The 21,382-nt window shown below is 40.6% G+C and overlaps 1 long non-coding RNA gene across 1 annotated transcript in view; it reads left to right on the forward strand.

Annotated features, from left to right (window-relative positions):
• The window catches only part of LOC106495513 (uncharacterized), a 43,445-nt gene that overhangs the window by 16,567 nt on the left and 5,496 nt on the right, over positions 1 to 21,382 (forward strand). Inside the window, exon 2 of the long non-coding RNA XR_001294464.1 lies at positions 11,085 to 11,135. This is a non-coding gene — a long non-coding RNA (uncharacterized lncRNA). The remainder of the gene's footprint in view (positions 1 to 11,084; positions 11,136 to 21,382) is intronic.

The following is a 21,382-nucleotide window of genomic DNA, read 5'->3' on the forward strand; positions in this document are numbered from 1 at the left end:
GGCAGCTAACCCCTGCTACCACCTTTCCCAGGTTGTCCTCACTCAGACAAGGAGCAAGGTGCTTGAAGAGCTACTGCACACAAATAGCAAGTTGTTTGCTTCAAAGGTGTGCCAGACATTTTGCCTATTCCTCCAGCTTCCAACTTCTCCATATGTTTCCTGCAAAGTAGTTAATCAGCAGTAGGTGCTCAGTGTTTGCTGGGAAGAAGAAAGAAGGGCAGAAGGGTTACTGTTGTGTCAAAAGGGGAATAGAGGAAGGGATAGCTATTCAATAGCAGTAGCAATTCACCTGCTTTTCAGGATTCTGGAACAGGCAAAGCACACAGTGCCATTTTACCACATTTGGACATCAGTTATACACTGTGGCTGGATAGACTGATAAACAATGAAGGAGGAGAATGGATGGAAGAGGACATTTTACAGGCCCTGTTTTCTCAGATTCCTTTGGGGCATGGCTATGATCTCTCATTTATTCCATGCATTTGTGCTCATGCCACCAGCAGAATCCAACTTGCTTCTCTAAGTGCATCTTCTGTGCCCTACTCACATGAGCCTAAATGCAGGGGGGCTCCTCCCACAGTCTCGTAAGTTGGATTCGTAACCACAGAAGTACACCTGGACGACTCAGTGTCCTCATGTTCTCCCTGAAACATGTCTCCTAGTAGCTAAATTAAAATTAAAGACCTCTGTCTTCAGCTAAGTATTTCAGTGCTTTCTCACACTACTCAATGCTCTTCTGACTGTTTAATTTGTCATCAATATTCTTGTTCCCTCTCTTTCATTCTCTGGCACTTTGTGATGTGTTTTGCATAGAAAGTGCTTCCTAAACAAAAAAATGACTTGATTGATGTTCATTGTAGAACTGCACATGAACAAAAAGGCCAAAAAGTGACAGCTAGAACCTTGCTCTCATATCTAGATTGAAAGATGCCTTCTTCAGTGTTGCTATGTGTCCACTACCACAAGAGGGATAAATTGAGGACATGGTTCACTGAGTCAGTTGCATTGACATCCAGGATAGTACCATTCAATATTCCTTTTTACTTGTAACTTTATAAACACTTTTGCATTAATGTCCTGCATCATTTCCAATTTTCTTTGCTAAACATACATTTCAGTGGAGTTTGAGCTTTGGTAAAAGGATCATGTACATTTTCTCTGAAAGTAAGTGGTATTTATTTTTCTTTATTGTTCAAATAAGTGTTTCAACAGAGGAAATAAAGAAATTATTTTCAACAGTAGAAAAAATTTTTTTCAACTGTAAAATCAACTTGCATTGTTGATCTAATGAGCTATCAGTCAAGCCGCTCTTGCTTTGAATAGCAAGTATAGGAGATTTCGAATAGCTGATGATATTAAAGAACAGATATTCTTCCCTCAAACTTAAATATATGAGCTGGAGTGGAACACAAACTGCTGGCTAATATCCTTCCATGTAGAGCAAAGGCACTTTTTCGCTCATGAAATTACGTCATGCAATTGATTAAATCATTTAAACCCAAAACAAGCAAATAAACAAAGTAGTTGCTGGGTAGCATGAGTATCATAGATGCGATATGAAGATTGAGTGTCCATGAGTGCCTATCTCTCTCCACTGACTGCAGATGAATACCTTAAGCAAACACTTAGTCTCAGGTGGCAAAGGCAGATGCAATGGATCCCTCACTTCCACAGGTTCTTTTTAAAATCCCAGTCTTACTGCATAGACTGAGAACAGTTAGGCCAGGGTCAAGCGCTTCTGCTAATCTGCTTGTGTTTTAAAAACAAATCAGTTAACACAGCCATTAAATCAACTGAATACATTTGGCACTCTGGCCTCTTTTTCTGGATAGACTTTCTTGTGCTTTTTAGTGAAGTTATGTCCACATTTTAGCTACCTTCTGCATAGACTTCTGGCAAAAATGGCTTGAAAAATGTTGTGATGATTTACTGGTTTTGTGGATAAGGCAACTGCTAAATGGTGTGAAGGCATACCCTGCTGATCCGTGAGCGGCAGGTTGGACTTACTTACAGCTCTGCCATTCTCTTGTGTGAATGACAGAGACCAGCGCACTGGTGCAGTGCAACCAGACTGTGTCATATTCAGTAGTGCTACAGAACTCAGTTTTAACTAGAAATTCAAGCCTTTGAAACCTTGTGGTAACAGCAAAACACAAGCCTTCTGAATGAAAACTTTGAGCACAATCAAAATGTGTTTAAGTGACTTGAGGAACTGACAAGGGAAGAATAAGAAGAGAATAGCTGTACTTTTGACAGGTTTTTCCATTGGACCGTTTTTCTTTTGTACTCCTTTGAAAGAAAAATTTATTGCACTTTGTCCTCCTTGTTAGTTATGTACTCAGTGCTTGAGTAATAGATCCTGGTGATGTCTGAGCAGAGAGTTTTCTGCAACATTCAGATACAAAGGAAAATATATTCTCTAGCTACACCTGTGGAATTTTAATATCATGATAGATCTGCCACTATGCAAAGGACGCCATTCAAATTCGAGGGCAAATCTTGTGTTAGGAAAAAACAAACAAACAAACAAATGCAAAGAGGAAGAAGGAGGCTTTCAGCAAATACTCTTATATTCCACAGAAACAGGAAAGAAGAAAACAGATCTCACTCCTAACTGCTGTTAAAATCCTTATCTATTTTACTGCTATTATTACTGAGTAAGGTCATAAATCTAACACAGAAGGCAGTTTAGAAGGAAGCTAGTGAGCTTAAAATGATATAACAGAGAGTTTGCACAGAGTCAGACCAAGGATTCAGAGCTAACGGGCTAATAAGTCAGACCCCAATTTATCTCCACTTCCATCTTGCTTTTTAGGATAACTACATCAGTTTGGACAATTCAGTTCCCCAGGCTGTGCACATCATACATCCCCCTGAGAGCCAAGAATAGAATTGGGATTCTTTATGATCAGCTCCCCGCTGTGTACTAACAAGCAGCTGTGTAACATGTTGGGAAGGTGTGTGTGTGTGTCAAGCTCTTTCCCCAGCTGGATATAAAAATAGGAAATGAGCACCAAGACAAAATCATAACAAAGGTATCAGCAGTAGCAGAACAGAATAGTTTCTCAAATATGTGGGATACACGACACTTGCAGGACTGCCTTGCCAGTTTGAGGACACAGTGGAAGCTCCAGCACTGGGGAAGTTAGTTAGTCTGATAGCCTGACTGCAGGATACGTGTTAGAAATGGAGTAAAGGCTTACAGGAAATTTGAGTGTGTTATATACTTCATTTCCATCATTGAGGAGTAAGAGTCTCTCCCCTCATTTCTTATTTCCATTCTTTTAGATGAAGGATAGGTGGCACATCTTCTTCCACATTGTTTGCAGCCATTAATTATAGTTTTTTGTTTGCTAACTTTATCCCCTTGCATAGGTTCCCAGCTCTGTCCATATTTATCAGAATGGTCCCAGGAGAAAGATTCTAGTTCTGATGTTCATTTTTGTTTCTTGACACATTGCATAAATATTTGGAAGTGCAGATTGTATCTTATGTTCTTCATGATTTTGAAATAAAGCTCTTATTTTAGTCAGATATAATTGTTAGATAGTTTTTATGATTTTTTTTTAACACATCTGCCAAAAGTTCTTTGTGACTGTTTGATATTCAAGCATTTGTTTGGATAGATGTATGGTTTACAGGGCTTGTTCCCTGATGGAAACAATGTGAGTTTTCCAGTTATGTCTGCCATGAATGCTCATGATTCTGTATTTGAATGCTATTTGCTTTGAATATTCTACAGATAATCTGACACTAAACTTGCTTCTTAGAGCATCAGATAAAACACAGACCAGAAGGACTTCCAATATGGACACAGAGAATTCATTTAAAAGGTCAGCATATATTTAGCATGCTTATTTTGTTATTTTACTTAGCTTTGGGAACTATCAAACATACGAGCTTAAACTGTTCTGGAAATGACAAATTTCTTTTTTTTTTCCTTGAAGATAACCCAACCAAGATAATCTTATCAAAAATTGGTTATCCAACCAATTAATAATTCATTTCTCTATTTTTAAACAGAAGTTGTACCGTATAGCAGTGGGAAAGATCTGTCTGTTCAGTTATTGCTTGTAACCATTCATTTTCAAAAGAAAGAATACTATTTTTGTCTAAAGCATTATTTAGTTAACCCATAATCTACGAACTGCAGAATTTAGCCAACAGTCCTACATAATCTTTCTCACAATATACACAGAAGAGATGTCTAGAGTAGATTTGTACCTGAAAAGAAAGCCCCAGACTATTTTTCACTGAACAGTGCAATCATAGATATTCAGTGACCACTATCTGACCGTTAATTCTCTTTAAAGAAAAAAACTTGGGACACCATTATTATCTCATATCTTTATAAAGAAAAAGATAACAAACATCAGAAAAACTTGTGCCTCTAGAGGAGCAGAATTTCTCCTTCTGAGTTTCAAGCCATTTCCTAGCATCCAAGAGACTGAAAATTCACAACTCTGATGTCTCTGTGACCTTGGTGGACTTTAAAGACATAGATGTCAGACTTTCAGCTATGGAATGTAAAAGCAAACTGTTCAACGAGCCATATGAGTCAATGTCTCTGAACAGTGGCTCAAGAATCAAGACTTGCTGTTTTCCTGTTGAATGATTTATCAAAGTGGTAGAAAATATTGAACTACTGCTTAAGCAATGCCAGAGGACACTGGACCTAGGAAGGATACATGCATAATTCATTAAACTGATCAACAATATTCATAGGGAACAGCAGCTACTTACTTTTCCCACTTGTTCAGTAGACACATTTTATAAAAGGAAATTGCACAGTCACTCATCTTTATTCATAAATTCTCGGCCGACAATTTCTCGAACCCATCAGAAGAAATATACGCAAAGGTATGTTTTCTACGTATCGGTTTCCAAGACCACGTGTACTCTAAATAACTGGGAGACACTAAACAAAGGGAGGAATCTGCCAGTTCACACAGGCATTTTGGGTCTGTACCACCTGCTGTCTGTCACCATAACTCAAAAGTAGGTTTCTGCTCTCAGCTATCAGGCTTGCAATATAAAAAAAAAAGTTCATAACAGTGTCACTTAAAACAAGAAGAAAATTCTAGACGACCGAGTGGTTATTCTCTGTAAGTAAAGCCTTTATTAGTGTGGTCATCATATATTATTTATTTTGTTTGGCAGAGTAAAGGCAGAGGCCAGATTTAGGAAAATAAACCTTGGTATTAGTAGGCTGGATTCGAAGTTCTGGTTTTGACTTCCTTTCTCTCCATAGCTAGTTATAATGGGTGAGCCACTGAGCAGGTTACCATGTTTTAGCTGACTTACGTGAAGTTATTGTGGGGATGACCTTAGCCCCTTAGTTAAGCTGAAATGCCCTCTATGCCTGCTGCAAGGGAACACCATGCATGCATGTGCATGCATGCGCACAGACACACATAGACACACAGACACACACACACACACACACACACGCAAAGTTATTGAACATCAGCTGTTGTCAGGAAAATAACTAAATTCAGTCACTTGACTATGAGGAAGCAATTAATATGTCTAAGCACAGGTATCTAGTGCCACTGCAGAGACAATAGGATAGCTTACCTGACTTCTGTCTTTAGTAGGTCTGGTGTCATGTTTGCCAGTCTTATACTGATGTTTTGGGCATCTGAAGGTGTCTGAGATAGTACTAGATATGTAGGTTTAGGTACCTGAATTGCTCCCTCCTTTTGTCTTTGCATCAGTTCCTTGCTTGTATAATTGGAATAATAGCTGCACCTCAAGGGCATGAAGTACTGAAATATCAGATTACTGAAGAAAATGTATGTACCTTAGATGATGTCATATGCAGCTCTTGGAGAACCATATCTACACTTAAAAAGGTTATCCTACTAATACTCCCCCCCCCCAAAGGATTAATGTTAATGCTTCAATAATGCATCAAAAACAGTTTAAATAAATAATAAACTGTAAAACTAAACAGCTAATCACCCATCTGCTGATTCCTGTGACTCACTGTTTATTACCTTTTCAAAAAATTCATTTGCGTGACTTACCCAGCTAAATGCTTAAGAATAAAAAGGTTAATTGAAGAGTGGAGTAGGATACATTATTGACTAGTTGACATATTGCCTTGACGTTATGAATAATCTGGAAGTAGTTCAATAGAGTTGCAGCCATTTTTCCCAGGTCTGAACTTGACCTGCAGTCTTTCTTCTGGAAACATTGTCACTTCTTTATGTCTAACAGGGCTTTGAGTAATTTCTTTTTTTTTTCTCCCTTCTTAAGAAAATGAATTATTAATGTCATGAAGAATACAGATTAAGGGAAGAAAAAGACAGAGCATATCACAGCTCCCCAAACCTATAAGATTTTGAAAAAGGAGAGAACAAAAAAAGTTAAACATCCATACCTGAGGTTGCTCGTTTGCATGCCAGCAAAAGGTAGGAAAGAAACTACAAAGAGGCTTTGAAATGGAGAGGATTATTAGAACAAGAAGAATTTTGAATTAATCAGGACAAGCTTGTATAAGCAGATCCAAGATGCCAGAGGGTCTGGAAACCCTTTTTCTGTAAATCACTTCCTATCACAGACACTCTTCGTGAAAGGAGGATGAGGAGGTGAGCTTAGGGGGGCAGGTGGGGAGGATGCCATCCCATCTCTGACATGATCTGAATTAATGTAGATGTCAGGCAGGAGCTGAGTGTGTGAAAATGGTACTGCGTATTAGAATAAAGATTTTGCAGCTACCATGCTAAAGATGAGGGACAGATCTTCAGCAGGTGCTGTTTGTCACAGGACCAACAGAGCGAGTGCAAATAGCACCAGCTGAAGGTCTATTCCTCCATTTTGTGCTATTTCTCCTCCTCACCCAGCCCTAACTCCTTTATTTTTATGATAAACAGGACTTGAACTCTGCTGAGCCTCACAATTCTGCATCTCATTGATGACTCATTAAGATTTTATCATTCCAGTGACATGTTACTGAACCCAGTTTCCTTAGGGGGCTGGTCTGGTGATTACAGGAGTAACCAGTGACTGCTTAATCAGCTACTTCATTATATTCATATCAATAATAAATACCAGGAGGTAGACAGTTATAATTACATTGCTAGTTTAGGAAGACATTAGGCCATAAAAGTTGGCAACACTGAAATACAAATTCAGTCTGAAATATCTCATGAATAGATATGACTTGGAAGGTGTAGAGAAGGGTAAGAGAGCATAAACATTGTTATCTTAAAGACAGTTATTGTCTCAGCAATCATAATGCTGTTTAATTAAGCAGAAGAAAAATATTTCCTAGAGCAATAAGCAGCTTGGGAAAGATGAGGCAATGATGTATTGTCATGTCTGGCTGGGAAGCATCTTGCATCAAGAAAACAGGCCCCGAGGATCCCTCTGCACCCAATAAAAGTTATAGCAGTCTCATCTGTTGGTTGTCTTTGGATCAAGAAGTCATAGTTTTGTATGTCCATGAAGTCCATAAAGTATGGCCCAAGACTCTGCTGTTAAACTCGAACATCTTTTATCAGCAGGTATTTTGCAGATCATGGATTGTCAGCTGAAAGCTTCACAACACAGCACTCCCCCATCCACAGCAGTGGTGCTGAGCAGAGAGTCCACTCTGACTCCGTGCTGTGGTAATTGCTCTGGAGGTTTGATACAATATGATTCATCACAAAGTGGGAAAAATGCTGAGCTGGGTGTGTGCTGAACTGCAGACAAAGTTTTTGGTCAGATATCATTCTCTGAAATATGTATTTGTATAACAATGAAAAATTATGGCAAAATAATTAAAATGACACTTTTGCAAGAAGAAAAGGACAAAAGGGAAGGCAAGGCAAGGCCAGGAAAAGAGAAAAAAAAGGAAAGAGACAAGAGACAAGACGAGAGACAAGAGATGAGAGACAAGAGACAAGAGAAAAGGCTGGAACCAACATTAGCTCTGGACTGGATTCTGACTTGTTTATACTCACCTGCAGATAAGTCTGAGCTACTCATCTTTCGCTTCCTGCATTGTCAATGGGAAAAAAAAATTGGTACTTCCAGAGGGAGATTCTTCTGATTTACCATGTATGTCTATCTTAAAATTAGATGAACTGCCATCCGGAGGTGCTTGCTTATAACTGAAGCATAGGGTGACTATCTGACTTTCAGACATCTAAGTTAGAGCAGATGTTGAGTGAGGGCTTGTGAGGGAACATATTGGCCAGCGGAGTCATGAATAGCAGTAATATTTCTCCCAGAGCAAGATAATGCTTTCACAGCCGAGGATTTCTGAAAGCTGCAGGTTTTGAAACAAACCGGATTTTTCTGAAAGTTCAAAAACTATGTTTTCATTCCTCGTTATGCTTAAAGTGATATTTGGAAGTTCTTTGGCTTTACTTTATTTTGAACAGATCAAGTTTTTGTTGCAAATTTATTTTCACATAACTGAATATTTTTTTTGCACAGTGCAGCTAAAATAGCAGTCAAACCTAAAGTGAAGGTACCATTGCATCCTAAATAGGGCTGAGAAAATCTTGCCTGAGTTCACAAGATGGATACTCAGCATTGTTCAGCCCTTAACTTCCAGCAGCTTATCACTCAATTCATTACCTTGAGCTGCATGTATTTATGTATCACATCAAAAGTCAAACAGCTCTAATGAGCAGAAGCTGGAAATGTTACTTCAAGTTTCTTCAGCTACGGAAAGGGATTTAGTGCTCCCATCTGCTAGCTATTTCAAAAACTGGAGGTTCATAATTGTGCCAAGCCTTGTAAACAGTTAAATGTGGTCTGAGTAATCTGTGAGTTTGTTTTGTAAGTAAAATAACCAGAGCAAATACTAACTGGGCCGAGGTTAACCATTAGTATCAATAATTTTGTGCTTTGGTGACTGTGTGTTAACCTTGAAGCGTAATCTGAAGTGTGTCCGGGATTTCAGAGTTGGACGTTTAGGTGCTAGGGTGGTTTGATATCAACAGGATTGAACAAAGGGTCTGGCAACGCTAGCAGTGCCTGTGTACTTGGCTTAGGTTCTCATGAGGCATCTTAGTCCCTCAAGGTCCTTGTCAAGCTATCCCTCCAAGTGTGCGCCTCCAGGGGGAATCTGATTACGTACTGTTTCTAGGTAGTGCGATGCCTCAGTTTATACGGAGCTCACCGTTACTTGCCAGGGTCATGTTTCTTCCAGTGAAGAAACACTCTATTAAGCTATTTAAGCTTCAATAATTTCCTTTAAAATGAAAGCACCTGATGGGAGGGAGAGAGGTAGGGAAGTGGATCCAACTTAAAAAAAGAAAATAATTAGGAAAAATAATCTTGATGATTTGAAGAAGAAGGTCGCATTGTTCTTGGTCTTCTTGAAATTCTGTGCATTAGAACAGAAAACCATTGAAGGGATTGAGGAAACCAAGACTGGGAGATATGGAGAAATGTTTTTATAAACATGCAGTCTTTAGGTAGACAACAGCACATAGGGATGGTTTTGAGCTCTCTCATTTAGTCCTGCATGCCTGAAGAGAAGAAGTGTTAGCTCATTGCTCACAAGAAGGGTATAGGATAGCACAGGAAAACTGGGGCATAGGGCTCCTTCCTTATTGAAATGGAACAGACAAAGGATCTGGCACCAGAAAATATACTAGGTAGATCAAGAAAAGGAACAGAGCTATAATCAGGCAATTATAAATTTAAAATACATTTATAATATTAGATTTAAACTTTGCTAATATGCATTTTGATTGGCTATCCATTCTTGTCTCACTTCCATTGCTCCCTCAGGCTCCACTTCCCTCATTAGGCAAATAGTTGGCCTATACAACATGACATTACATTGAATTTACTATCTCAGTTACAATTAGATAAAGCACTCAGTTTTGATCCTCTATTCTTCTGAGTTACTGGAAAGAAGAGATAAAACCCTTATAGCATTGGCTCCTGAGGCTTCCCACACACTACATTCACAATAGCAGATTGCCTTGCCACAGTGAAATATGCAAAAGCGAGTAGACTCTTCACTAAAGATACAGTTGATACCTCAAATTCTGAGTTCTCTTATTGCAAACAGTGGCAGATATTACAAAACCTTGCCTCACAATTTTTTCCTTATTTTCAGAATTTTTTTGGTTTGAACAGGAAGAAATGTGAGAAATATCTGCTTATAAACAGTCAAAGTAGAAAGGCAATGTCAGCCTGGACAAGGAGAAAGTGCAGGGAATTTTATAGTGTTCAGTGGAAATGTCCACAGGAGAGAGACCAGGGAAGAGATTTTCAAGAGCAGAAACATGAGGTGAAAATGGTCAGAACACTTCAGCAACTGGTATTTTGACTAAAGGCAGAAGAAAATTAATCCTAATCTCAACAGTGGTTAAATCTTACTTGTACACTCATCAGTCTTCTCACTGGTAGCTTATACCCTTTCTGTTCATATCTATTCTGCCTATCAGTTTCTTCTGTTCATCCATTGGAAGCTCTCTGAAGGATAGATTATCTTTCTGTTATCTATCTTCACTGCACTGCCACAGAGGAGCCCAAAATAGGATCTTTAGTCATAACAATAATATAATTAAAAATACTATAAGTATAAAATAGACCCTGAGGTGTCTGAACTAGAATATGTTGTTTATTGTTTGGTTTTGCTCTGCTTGAGGAGATTTACTACAGGATATAAAGTACTCTGTTATAGTGTTCAGCTGATAAATAAGTTTGTTATCAAATTGTTTTGTAGGATGTCATTCCATATTAAAGGTCTTAAATAAGCATGCAATTGCAGGGAAGTCCCAAATCAAGCAGTATTGTGTTACTTCCCATGGAACTGTATACTCAAGCTGATACATCTACTTGCATCCCATACATTTAAACAATTTCCATAATCCCTAGAAAGTGCAGGCTGCCTGTTCATTAGCAGACTGATCTTTGGCACTGAATTACCAAAGTAGAAGGCAGAAATTTCAGTTCAGCGGGAGTCACTCAGGTGAAACCCTCCCCCCATCAGCTTTAGCAGATAACCCCCTCAGCACAACAGAAATGAGGACAAGGCAGAAATGATGAAGGATTTGTGATCAGATTTCAAATTGTCATTATGCAATTATTTCATGCCTCAAGTGTCTCTCCCCTCTTGCTTGCAGGAGCTATAATCACTGACACTAGAGCAGTGCAGAACCAGAGGAGCTTTGCTGGTGAGTGGCAGTATCCTATAACGCACAACCTTCTCCTGTTGTCAAATCCAGGTCTTGTCTTTCAATGTCATGTATGCATCCATCCCTATTAAACAGAGATTTCTATGCCGCTTAACAAGCAGTCATTTTTTTCCTACAGTTTTGGCACTGTAGCAGCGAATGAAAGTAAGCTGCACAGAAATCTTTGACTCCACATGTAGAATGAAACTTTCTTTTGTGGCAGGTGCAGGATAGACTGAGCATTTCAGAGCATTAACATTAAGTAAGTTATCAGCTCCAAATCAAGCACAACTCCCAGGAAGGCTGATAATTACCTCTCATTGAATTCCAGAGCTGTTGGATACCTTTGGATATCCTTTGAATCACCGGACTACAGGGAGCTCACTTTATTTGTGAATTTCATGTAGATAATATGGATTTTGAACGTCTTAGATTTTCAGACTGCTTCATTTTTTCATGACAGTTCAAATCTCAGCATTGCAATTTGAGCTTACTGACTCTTGGTTTGCTCAGTTATCTTGAAAAAGTCTATGGGCAGACCAGAAGTGGGAAACCACTGGAAGAGAGTAGGAGGGGAAAACCCACCATGTATGTTTTGGTGATATCAGTTCAACACAGTCACTTCACTCAGTATGTCATTATTTTCTTGAAAGTACTGCTGTCTTCCTCCCAACTAGGATTCTGGATGTGAAATCTTCATGACAGCCCAGTGCATGTGAATAACGTAACCTCTGCCGTTCACTTTGGAAACAAAAGCCGTTTCATGTAGCTGTGTTTCAGTACCATCTGTTTAAGATACTGCATTGGGTTTCACTGCAGTGTCATCGCAACATGTGATAACAGTTTGTAAACTGGTGTCATTTAACAAAGTGAAGAGGTTTGTGGCCACAGGTTAGGTTTTTAGAAGTGCCTGGGAGGCTTGTTACATCACACGGTGATGTAGGTGTGATGTGATACAAGCCACATACACACATACAGGTGTGGCTTCACAAGGTCATTAAGCCAACCTAATGGACAGCTTCCTCTGAGAACACTGTGTTTACTGCTACTGCTTCCCTTGACTTGTCACTGCACTCAAAAAAAAAGTTACCAGTTTTCTGCCAGTTTAGCTCTCTGAACAGACACACCTCTAGATGATTAGACTAAGGTGCAGAAGTGGTCAGGCAGCCCTTTTCGCTGTTGAATCGCCTTTCATTTGTCTAAGCTGTGTCATTAAACTTCATTCATAGAAGACAGTAAATAATTCAGCTTATTTTGGGGGTTGCCCCTTATTGTGGGGGTGACTGAGATAAAGACTTATTTTTTAACTAAACTTAATTCTGTGATTTCTCCGCAATTATGACCTATAACCCAGCTTCTGTGACCTTCACATTCTTTTTTTGTCCTGCTGTTGTCTGTACAAATCTTTCGTCCATTTTCTTTACCACAAAGGAAATGCACAAGTTTATCTGTATCTCATAAATGAGAGAGGGAGAGAGGAATTAGTTGTCAGAGTAGGATCCTTCATTTCTAGATCTTCTTTGTTTAAATACTATAACAAGCAAATTTCTGAAGACAAATATTCACCTCTCATTTAACACCATCATAACTGTTACAAGAGATTTTGCTCCTCTGTCAAAGTTGGTGTAAGCTTGGCACCTGACATGGGCAACTACAGTCATGTGTTCCACGTTTCCACTGTAATATTTAATTTTTATGACCTACAAACAGTACAGCAATTTATAACTCTCTTTTCTGTCTCCAAGTGGAGACTGAGGAATTATATTAAGATCTGTGTTGTTGATCAGTCATTGATGTAAAGAATTGTAGGTTCACAGAAGTAAGGGTAAAAGCACCAAGGTATATCTGAGAATCTGTCAAATTTTCAGTGACTTTTCTAGATGATACAATGTTTCTAGGCTCAATACAATGATGAATTTAAATGGAGCTAGAGCAGAATAAATCTCTAACATGAATCTGCTACATCAAAACTTTCACAGAGTTTGATTTACACTAGACTTTATCTTTTTGCATGCCCCATTTTATTCAGATGCTGTATATCTGCATTGGAGATTGCTATTGGAAAAATATTAAAAAAATGCACACAACAGAAAAATCCAGAAAAAAATATAAAAACTTAATCCATCAATAGTTAATAATTTGCCTTTACTTTCTTTCAGATATGGATCTCAAAAGGTTTTGCAAATATGAATGCCTTCCTCATTGTTTTGTACATTTGTATGGCCTCTCACAACTTTTAATAAGTATATTGAACATCACAACACCCCAGTGATATAGGGGGGTGCCGTTAGCTCAATTTCAAGAGAAACTCAGCCGCAGGAGAAATCTATAGTCCCTCAAGAAATCTAGGGTCATGACAGGTCAGGGTACCCAAATCTATCTGGTCAGAGAGTTAATGTTCAGTACAGATTTTCTCAACAATTCTATTAAAAAAGAAAGGGTTTTGTTTGCCTTCTGCATAACAGTTCAATTCATTTGCTGAGATTAACTGACTCAGTTTACACTGTAGAGACTTGGAAAGAACACTCTCACTTCATGCTTATGTTCTCCTCAGCCCTCACTTCGTATTTGTTGCACTGAATTACCACCCGCCTTTTAAACTCTGCAGCTATCACACATTCTGGATGATAATCAAATCATGTAAAAGATCAAAATGCTGATATTGCCTATGTCCTTACCAGTCTGTGTAACACAGATCAAACATGAGACTGTTCTAAGCTTTGCTTTGGGTTTACCTGTCCGCTATGGGGGAATGAGCACAGCTAACAGAGGCAGCGAACAGACGCAGCAGTTTGCGCAGCAGTGTTTGGGCTCTGACTAGAACTTGAGGATCTTGTTGGAAGTTGTGGGCTTCCTGAGGACCCCCAAGGAACTAGAAGGTGATTGCTGTGAACAGGAAAGGGGAAGCTAGGCAAGGACAACTGCAGGAGGCCTTGACTTCTCCTGGGAAAAGCTCCTGGGAAAAGCTCTAGCTAGGAGTGGCTGCTGCTAATGAGCTCTCTTGGTTGCCCCTGACCAGAGGGGGTTGGGGCCTTTGATCCCAGTGGCCCTTGATTGGGCAGGTCAAGCACCCTCTTAGCCAGTGCTAGGGAGAGGCCTATATAAGAGTCAGGCCCAGAGCGCAGCTAACAGAGGCAGCAAACAGATGCAGCAGTTTGCGCAGAAGGGCGCACGAAGGGCCCTTCATTTCTGTTCCCGGTGGTGTAGGTTTCCTCAAGTATGGTCATGACATGCCGCACAGCGCGTTCCCCAGTGGCTGTTGGAGTTGCTGTGTCAGAGGCTGGGACCCAGACCGACCCTCTGACAGTAGATGCAGCCCTACAGGTCTCAGGCTGCAGGGAGTGCTTGGGGCCTCTCCGGGAGGCCTGGGCTGGCAGCCAGCTCTCCTGCAGGAGGTGTGCTGCTGTTGGCGAGCTGTGTCATCAGGTAAGGGAGTTACAGGAGGAGGTCAGTAGGCTGCGCAGCATCCGAGAAGCAGAGCAAGAGATAGACAGGGTATTCTTGGAGACTGTGCAGCTCCAGGAGTCCCAACCCCCCGCAGCAGTGGAGTTGCCAGAGGGCTCTGTGCCATGTGAAACGGTACATCATAACATCATTGAAGAAGGCTGGAAACTGGTCGCTGCTCGTGGGAGGAGAAAGGCTCCTACTCCTCCTGAAGACTTGCAGCTGAAGAACAGGTTCAGTGCCCTCCAGGATGAGGAGGAGATGGGCATGGCTGCAAGGGAAGTACCTGGGACAACAGACCCTGTGCCTTGCCGGAACGCCCGGAAAAAGCGGCGGGTGATTGTTGTGGGGGACTCCCTGCTGCAGGGGACGGAGGCATCTATCTGCCGACCTGACCTCATGTCTAGAGAGGTTTGTGGCCTGCCAGGGGCTCGTGTGAGAGATGTCATGGAAAGACTGCCAAGGCTTGTCCACGCTTCGGACTATTACCCACTGCTGCTCTTCCATGTGGGCGCCAATGACACCAAGGGCAAACTGGAGACCATCAAGCAGGATTTCAGAGCTCTGGGGATGGTGGTCAAGGGTCTGGGAGCCCAGGTCATCTTCTCCTCAATCCTGCCAGGGAGGGGGATGGATGAGAGGAGGAGGAGACGGACTTTCCAGGTTAACGACTGGCTGCGCCGCTGGTGTTGGCAACAGGGTTTTGGTTTCTACGACCATGGGACCCTGTTTGAAGATCGACAACTGATGGCGAGAGATGGGATCCACCTCACGAGGCGGGGCACGCGGGTCTTTGCCAACAGGTTGGCCAACCTGGTAAGGAGGGCTTTAAACTAGGAAAGATGGGGGAAGGGGAGAGTTATAGTGACAGGGTAGTTGGCAAAAGACTGCTCAAGTCAGGATGCCTCCAGCAGGTGAATGCAGCCAGGGAAGTGCGCATGGGATGTGGCTATGGAGGACCCTCTTTTAGCCCTCCTGGGAAACCTGCATGCTCGAGCACCTCCCTGAAATGCCTGTACACCAATGCACGCAGCATGGGGAACAAACAGGAAGAACTAGAGATATGTGTGCGGTCACAGGGCCATGATCTCATTGCCATTACAGAGACATGGTGGGATAGCTCGCATGACTGGAGTGCTGTCATGGATGGCTACGTGCTTTTTAGGAAAGACAGGCCAGGAAGGCAAGGTGGTGGAGTTGCTCTTTATGTGAGAGAGCAACTGGAATGTATTGAGCTGTGCCTAGGGGTGGATGAAGAGCGAGTGGAGAGCTTATGGGTAAGGATCAAAGGGCAGGCTAACAGAGGTGACACTGTTGTGGGTGTTTACTACAGGCCACCTGATCAGGAAGAGGAAGTCGATGAGGCCTTCTACAGACAGCTGGAAGTAGCCTCACGATCCCAGGCCCTGGTTCTCATGGGGGACTTCAGCCACCCTGATATCTGCTGGAAAGACAACACAGCTAGGCACAAACAGTCCTGGAGGTTCCTGCAGAGCATTGGTGACAACTTCTTGACACAGGTGGTGGAGGAGCCAACAAGGAGAGGTGTGCTGCTGGACCTCGTACTAATAAACAAAGAAGGACTGGTGGAAGATGTGAAGGTCGGGGGCAGCCTTGGCTGCAGTGACCATGAGATGGTGGAGTTTAGTATCCTGCGAGGAGGCAGCAGGGCACCAAGTAGGATCACAACCCTGGACTTCAGGAGAGCAAACTTTGGCTTCTTCAGGGACCTACTTGGAGGAATCCCATGGGTGAGGGCCCTAGAAGGAAGGGGTGTTCAAGAGAGCTGGTTAATATTCAAACATCACTTCCTCCAGGCTCAAGAGCGGTGCGTCCCTATGAGTAGGAAGTCAAGCAAAGGAGGCAGGAGACCTGCATGGATGAGCAAGGAGCTCCTGGCAAAACTCAGCCAGAAGAAGGAAGTATACAGAAAGTGGAAAGGGGGACAGGCCACTTGGGAGGAATATAGGAATGTTGTGAGAGTATGCAGGGATGCGATGAGGAAGGCCAAGGCCCATTTGGAATTAAATGTGGCGAGAGATGTCAAGGACAGCAAGAAGGGCTTCTTCAAATACATCAGTGGCAAGAGGAAGACTAGGGAAAATGTGGGGCCTTTGTTGAATGGGGTGGGTGCCCTGGTGACAAAGGATGCAGAGAAGGCAGAGTTACTGAATGCCGCCTTTGCTTCAGTCTTTACTGCTCAGGCCAGCCCTCAGGAGCCCCAGACCCTGGAGGCAAGAGAGAAAGTCTGGAGAGAGGAAGACTTTCCCTTGGTGGAGGAGGAATGGGTTAGAGATCATTTAAGCAAACTGGACACCCACAAATCCATGGGCCCTGATGGGATGCACCCACGAGTGCAAGAAAAAGTCTACAGTAAAGGACCTTGCTTTTGAAAGGACGAAAACCAAGGCAACTAGTTACAGCAGTGAACTGGAATGAGAAGACTAGGTTCCCAGAAGCCAAAGACATCTGAGAATTCTGTGTGGTTAAGGGATTGTACTGTCAAAAACCTATTCCTAACAAAAGGAGGAAAGCTTGTAATTAGAGACCATTAATTCCTAAATGGACAAATGGATGAAAGATGATAGGAAATAAGGAAGACATATATAGGAAAAGGAGAAAAAAAAGTTTAGCTAAGAAGGCTGTACTAGATATTAAGGAAAGAGAGAACTGACAAAACCTGGTCTGTATTCATCTTTGCAAGACATATTAAAAGAAATAGCAAAAGACTATTCAGCTAAATTAAAAGTTAGTCTGTTAATGAAATTTGCTGGTGACCCAATTTTGGGGGGTATTATTAATATATAGGACAGTCAGAATGTCACATCAAAAGATCCAGATGATCTTCAAGACTAAAAAAAGGAAGAAAATATATAGTAGAGAAAGGAAGCTCACCCAAATTACTATCAACTGGGAGATTCTCAGCTGGAAACAGCTGAGGAAGAGAGGAAAATAGAGGTTTTAACTGATCATAGGATGGGAATGAATCACCAGAGTTTTTCCCATAGAGAAGAGAGACTATTCATACAGTTCTGCACAGAACTGAGATCTCCCCTGGAATCCTGGGTACCATCCTAGTGTTTCAGGTTCAAGAAAGATTTACTCAAACAGAAAAATAAGTAAAGAAGGGCTTCTAAAATGATCAAGGAATGAGAGAAGAGCGAGCTTTGTTTGATCAAACTCTACTACTAGTAGTAGTAATTGGTACAAAACGTAGAATAATTTTGAAGAACAGCCTGCTAGATGTATTAGCCAGGTCACCTGAGGTGGTTATCCTCAATAGGAGAATGCTGGATTGATTTGATGATTTAAGACCTTATTTCTGTTCCTATGTTCTTATTGTTACAAAATTGTCTCTCTGTTGTCCTACTGTTTGTGGGCCGTGACTTTTTCTCTTCAGGTTTTAGGATACAAGCTCTCCCAAAGTTTGCTTATATGCTTTAAAATATTTTAAACTATACCTTTCTGTATGTAGGGAACACAGAAACACTATTCATTTTTAAAGGGAAATATGAAATGTAAAACCATCTTGATTTTTATTTTCTGCTAGTATCAAGACCTTTTAAACTTACATAATGTAATCTCCACTGCTACTTGAGCATAAACTTGAATGCCAGAATCAAAGGTATCTTAACAAAAATAAGACGGAAATTGGGATGCAAGTTACAAGTGCAATGGCTCATCAGTAATCTTTTTGTTCTTTTGTAAGGATAGGTCCTTCGACAAACACATGCAATTGCTTGAACACACCTGAGGGATTATTTTGAAGTACAGTATACAGAGACTCTTTCACAAATTGAAAAGAAAAAATTATCTCAATTGTTGGATGTTCATAGTGCTTTCAAAAACCTACAAAATTGATTTAGCTTCTTAAATAGTGCATTTATTTTGTACCAGTATAATCACCAGCACTTATGTTATTAGTGCTATTTTTGGCTGCTGGGCTGATGCAAAATGTTAGTAAATTTAACCCAATGAGCTGTATTTTTATAACTGTTAGGAACTATCAGACATGCCAGCATAAGTCATTTCAGACAGCTCCACTCTGTGATCACACACAGAGCCATTTTGAATATTTTACTAATTCATTTATCAAGCACTAAGTTCCCAGCAGTAAAATACTAAGCAATTGTCTAGGCGTCTCTCTGGGTATCTTGTCATTTTGTTTTCTACGCCAAATAAATTATTGCTGTCTTGTGATTATGAATTCATGAAAGCTCAGAGGAAACTTAATTATAATCTCTGCTTAGGAGGCTAACGTGTTCTCTGTATAGCTGATTTAGGAGAATTGCACACAATATTGATTCTGGAGAATAAGCATTTTCACATAGAGAAGGTATCATTATATTCAATGGCATCACTACATTTCCGTTCTCCTTCAACAATGTTTTTATTCAGGAAATCTATAGCACCTATGGGCTGTCACAGAAACATGTTACACTGCCTTTGCTTTACTGTGAATCTATTTTATTCTCTGCCACAATTAATCCACTTCTGAATAATGGCAAAACAGTGACATTCTTTTATTAATAAATAAGCAGATTTTTCTGGTGCCAGTAAATTAGATTTCGAAGTGTGGCATTGACTGCTGAAGGCTCAGAGGGCTGTACATTGTACTCTGTGCTGAATTTTTCTTTGCTTAGTATTTCCAGTGAAGGCTACAGGAGACAAGCAGGTTCAGTAACAGTACTCCTCCTTGGTATCTGTTACTGCTTATTGGCATAACTATCCATCATTGTCTATCAGCATAACTTCGGTAAGCCAATCCAGCAAAGCCACTTTGCACCAGAGTTTGTTTTCCAAGGGCATACAGAGCATGCTGGAGCCTTCAGGTGGGTGCAGGCACGTTCAGCGCCTGCTCTAAGGAGGTGGGCACCAGGCACCACTGGTCCTGAGCTGCGTGGCTGTGTTAGCACAGTGCTCAGGCAAGCTAAAAAGCTCTAATGAGGGCTCCTGTCTAATGAGGGCTCACAACTCAGAGCGTGAGCGAAGCAGGTACGTGACCTCCTGCATCTGACTATGAAGACATGACCACAGAATGTGAACAATAGAATTAGGAGTAAATTCTGAGTCCTGTCCCAGTTTTGTAGGAAAGGCCATAAGCTACCTTATATAAACAGAACTAATTCTCTACTCCATCACACCAGTGTTATCAAAGTATAATGCTATTAAAATAAATGAAATTACCTTAGAATAAAATGGGTGTCATGCACTGGAGAATCAGATCCACAAACCTGAGACTAGCAAGAAAGGAAGCGAAAGATTTTCTTTATATAAGGACACTTTCTGAGGCATAACAGATTAGTAAATGCAACTGATGATGTACTTCCTTCTCACATATTATAATAGGTTCTTATTATTTGTGCTATTTTTAACCAAGCATAGAATTAGTCTTGTAATTTTTTACAATAAACTGAGAATCTCAGTGAGCAAGATATACTATAAACCTTTAATCCTGTGTATTACAGCCTGGCATATGCCAGACACCACACAGAAATGCAGTAAGAGCATATTATGACTGTTTGGCATTGCTTTCTGTTTTGTAAAATTATATTTTGTCTGCTACAGATTTCAAAAAAATATTCTGCAGATCTCTACAGGCTATTAAAAGTGGCTGGAGTGAAAAACAAAGTACTTCTAAAGGTTTCCTTCCACCTACCATATGTTGTTAGAAAATTGCTTACATATACAGGTAGCACATATTAGAACTCCGCAAAACTGCTAAATATGCTTCAGGTAAATTTCCTGCACATACATAAAAAGTGCCAGATTTTGAAAAAAAGGTAAATGGAGCATACATGAATTTTTCATCTCATAAGCCATTGGTACTGCCTGAGTAGCCTCTAGCAAATTTTGTCCAAGAAAGAGAAAGAAAGCGTATATTTTTGCAGAGCAAGGGATATATGAACAAATGAGGGAACCACAGGGCAGAAAATATGTTTCAATACAATATGTATGAAATCTGGTAGGCCTTGGCCAAGCTACTGGAAAATGTGTGTGCTGTAGGTTGACCAGTAAGAGTGTTTGAATAACATCTTCAAAAGAACCAAAATATGATGCTTTATTAAAAGCCAATAAGTTTTATGGTATTAGCTTACTGAGGAAATTTTGAGAATTGAACACTAAAGGAAATAATTTTAACAAAATTTTACTTCTGGTTTAGTGTTTGATAAACCTCAAAAACTCCATAGCTAAGTAAAACAGGCCTAGGGATTCTCCAGTTTTCAATTTGGATAACCTTTTTAAAATTATTGACAATTAGGAGAATATCACTGTAAAGCAAATAGATAGAAAGTACATGAATTTTTGCTCCATATTTTAAAGTAATCCTTAACAGAGGTCTTTTATATACTCTCCCTTCAATTTTGCAAACCCAGCTGACATGTCACCAAAGTCAATGACCAAAATAAAGCAGACAGTTTATAAATGGAGATTCCTAGAAGCTTCTGTGGTTCATCAGAAATTACAAGTGTGCTTTTACAAAATCAGTGGGAGGCACTGTTATGCAGATGGTGTTCTAGGTCCCTAAAACCACTTGACTAAATAAGCTGGCCAGCAGGGAACTGGTGGAAGGCTGACCTTGTAACAGAGAATGTGTTAGCTGCCTGAAACCTAACTAGGTTACCATACAAATTGGATGAGGCAGTCCCAAAGACAAGTAAGAAGGAATGTGAAGTGAGGGTTAAGTGTCCACAGTGGACACCATAAAGTCCAGCCTGGATGAAAGAAATTAGTTCTGCATAGCACCTAGGAGCTTATAAAGAGTGACTGACAGGTCAGGAGAATGAAGAGAAGAAAATGGA

The sequence above is a fragment of the Apteryx mantelli genome, chromosome 1 (genome assembly GCF_036417845.1).
Source record: "Apteryx mantelli isolate bAptMan1 chromosome 1, bAptMan1.hap1, whole genome shotgun sequence".
In the NCBI taxonomy this organism is placed as follows: domain Eukaryota; kingdom Metazoa; phylum Chordata; class Aves; order Apterygiformes; family Apterygidae; genus Apteryx; species Apteryx mantelli.